Genomic DNA, 3,884 nt, shown 5'->3' with positions numbered 1-3,884 from the left:
TTGTTCAGCTTCCATGTGAATGTTGGCTTTCTATTATTTATGTTGTTATTGAAGATCAGTCTTAGTCCATGGTGATCTGATAGGATGCATGGGATAATTTCAATATTTTTTATCTCCTTAGGCTTGTTTTGTTGATCAATTATATGGTCAATTTTGGAGAAGGAACCATTAGGTGCTGAGAGTAAAGTATATCCTTATGTTTTAGGATAAAATATTCTATAGATATCTGTTAAATCCATTTGTCTCAGAACTTCTGTTAGTTTCAGTGTGTCTCTGTTTAGTTTCTGTTTCTAGGATCTGTCCATTGATGAGAGTGGGGTGTTAAAGTCTCCCAATATTATTGTGCGGGGTGCAATGTGTGTTTTGAGATTTATTAAACTTTCCTTAATGAATATGGATTCCCTTGTATTTGGAGCGAAGATATTCAGAATTGAGAGTTCATCTTGGAAGATCTTATCTTTGATGAGTATGAAATGCCTCTCCTTGTCTTTTTTTGATAACTTTGGGTTGGAAGTCAATTTTATTCAATATTAGAATGGCTGCTCCAGCTTGTTTCTTCAGACCATTTGCTTGGAAATTTGTTTTCCAGACCTTTACTCTGAGGTAGTGTCTGTCTTTGTCAATGAGGTGGGTTTTCTCTATGCAGCAAAATGTTGGGTCCTGTTTATGTAGCCAGTCTGTTAGCCTGTCTTTTTATTGGGGAATTGGGTCCAATGATATTAAGAGATTTGTAAGGAAAAGTAGTTGTTGCTTCCTGTTATTTTTGTTGTTAGAGTTGGGATTCTGTTCTTGTGGCTCTCTTCTTTTAGGTTTGTTGAAGGATTACTTTCTTGCTTTTTCTAGAGCATAATTTCCCTCCCTGTGTTGTAGTTTTCCCATTATTACCTTTGTCTTGTGAAGGTACTATGCCCCAGTGTAGGGGAATGTCAAAGCCAGGAAGTAGGAGTGGGTGGGTTGATGAGCAGGAAAGGGTGGGTATGGGGAGGGTGCAGGTGATAGGGAGAGGGGACTTTTGGAGGGGAAACCAGGAATGGGGATAACATTTGAAATGTAAATAACAAAAATATCTAATAAAAAAGAGAAAAAGGAGAAGAAAAACAGCAATAACAACAACAAGAAATGTCTGTTTACAAACCTCCAGTTCTTTATGTTTTAGGGGCCTTAGATCAGATGAAGTTGGGCGGATTAGTTGCAGGGGAATTTATGTCTTCCTGTGCTATCAGGCTGCTAAGTGAAGCTTGGCTTGCTGTAGAGGGTGGGGTATTAAGAGATCAGATGTATGGGGCAAAAGAAGGGACCAGTATGGGTCTGGAGTCTGATGAATGTGCAGAAGTTTATGACTACTTTTTTGTTTCTCTTTCCATTTGTTTGGTGTTGGTCTGTTTAGTTCCATTCCATCACCTTTTAAATTCTATTTTCTTGTATTTCTTCAAGTGATTTATTTGTTTCCTTTCTAAGGGTTTCTACCTATTCACCTGTGGTTTTCTGTATTTCTTTAAATGTGTTATTTTATCCTCATTATAGGCATTACTATCTTCATGAGATGCCATTTTAGGTTAGAATCTTGCTCTTCAGATGTATTTGGGAATCCAGAGTAGAAAAAACTGGATTCTGATAATGCCAAATTACACTGACCTCTGTTTGTTATATCCTTGAGTTTTTCTTTCCCCATCTGGTCATTTCTGTTGTTAACTTGCCTGGGTGTCTCCACTTGATCAAGAATCTTTGGACACAGGTATCATTGTGTGACCTGGATTCCAGTGGGCCTGCTGGGAGTCAGGCAGTGCTGTCTTTGGTTATGGCAGGACTTTGGTGTCCTTGCTTAGTGCAACCATCATGGATCCCTGTGTCTCTGGTTAAGGCCGAACCCTAGGAGCCAGGTTCATTTTGTGGCCTGTGGCAAGCATATTTTTCTCTAACTTCTTAATGAGGTGTGAACAAACATCAACCAAATAAATGTTTCCTAAAATGGCACTGATTGCCAGGCACTGATTATCAGGCAAGAGATCAGTATTTTAACTCAGTGAATTCTGCCCAGGTACTAATATTGGACAGGATGGGTGTTGAATCTTTATAATTCCAGGAATTTTTGGGTTTAGCATAATGACCTGTTCTCCAGATGGCAGGAATCACAGGAAATTTGAGGAGAATTTGTGAACATGACTAGCATACAATAGTATTTGAACAACAGAGAAAAAGCTCAACTCCTGGATCAGTGTTTCATGTGAGACTGCTCTTCCCTACACTAGACAACAGGAAACATAATGATCCATGATTAAACTCAAAATCTGAATGTATTCTAGGAAATTCAGTCTTGTCAGCAATATTCAATAATCTAATAGGAATAATACATCATATTTATAGTATAATCATACAATCCTTAACAGGAGTTCTGAAAGGTGAGTAGCATTAATTGTATATAATTCCAAACATCCTAATAATCATATTCCTCATGTGGATGTTTCATTCTCTCTTCTACATCCTTTAGGTTTTTATTTGGACCATTTAATCCTAATCTAAGTGAACATGACTCATTTCCCTATATCCATCAGGTAGCCACCAAGGACACACATTTATCCCATGGCATGGTCTCATTGATACTTCATTTTAGATGGCCTTGGATAGGACTGATCATCTTAGATAATGAGCAGGGTACTCAGTATCTCTCAGATTTGAGAGAAGAAAGGCAAAAGAAAGGGATTTGTTTAGATTTTGTTAATATGATCCCAGAAACCATTCAGATATACATGACAAGGGCTAAGATATATGATAAACAAATTATGACATCTTCAGCAAAGGTTGTTATCATTTATGGTGAAATGAACTCTACTCTAGAAATCAGCTTTAGAAGATGGGAAGATTTGTGTGCTTGGCAAATTTGGACCAAAACCTCACAATAGGGATCTTATCACAAATAAAAAAGATTTCAGCCTTGATCTCTTCCATGGGTCTGTCGCTTTTGCATACTACAAAGCTGAGATTCCTAAATTTAGGAATTTTATGAAAACAATGAATACTGACAAATACCCAGTATACATTTATGAGTCAATACTGGGATGGAATTTTTTTAATTGTTCAATCTCTAAGAACAGCAGTAAGTGGATCATTTTATAATTAACAACACAGTGGAATACATAGCACTGCACAAATATGATATTTCTCTGTGATAACTCCAGCTGTGTCAAGTTGACACAAAACTAGCTAGTAAAATTGACCCATTGTCAACTTTACACACAAACACATCACTAGTAAGTTTCAACCCTTACTTCTTATTCATCCCCAAGATCCAAATAATTTTAAAAGTTCCACATTCTTTACATATTAAAAGTTCAATCCTTTTAAAATATCCAGTATCTTTTAAAGTATGAAGTACTTTAAAATTCAAAGTCTCTTAACTGTGGGCTTCACTAAAATACTTTATTCAATAGGGAAAAATATCACAGCACAGTCACAATCAAAAGCAAAAATCAATCTCCAACCATCTAGTGTCTGGGATCCAACTCAAAATCTTCTGGGCTCCTCCAAGGGCTTGGGTCAATTCTCCAGCCATGCCCTGTGTAGCACACAACTTGTCTTCTTGGCTCCAGCTCCAGTTGCCTGTACTTCATTGCTGCTGTTGTTCTTGGTGGTCATCTCATGATACTGGCANCTCCAAAACACTGCTGTCTTCCACTGTAACTAGGCTTCAACACTACCCTCTCATAGGCTCTCTTCATGGTGCCAAGCTTCAACTCCTTTGCATGACCCCTTCAGTCCTTGCCATCAATTGCAACTGAGGCTGCACCGTCCTTCCATGGCCTCTCACAGTGCTTCCATGGCCTCAGCTGTTCTGCATGACCCCGTCATACCTTCAAAACCAGTACCACCTGAGTAACTCTTACACA

At 38.1% G+C, this 3,884-nt stretch overlaps 1 pseudogene; it reads left to right on the top strand.

The window, feature by feature from the left end:
• LOC110315816 overlaps positions 1-3,167 on the top strand; it is a 10,057-nt pseudogene extending 6,890 nt beyond the window's left edge.
• The last annotated feature ends 717 nt before the right edge of the window (positions 3,168-3,884 follow it).

This window comes from Mus pahari, unplaced genomic scaffold, assembly GCF_900095145.1.
Source record: "Mus pahari unplaced genomic scaffold, PAHARI_EIJ_v1.1 scaffold_9221_1, whole genome shotgun sequence".
NCBI classification, from domain to species: domain Eukaryota; kingdom Metazoa; phylum Chordata; class Mammalia; order Rodentia; family Muridae; genus Mus; species Mus pahari.
This window is presented reverse-complemented; position numbering and strand designations above follow the sequence as displayed.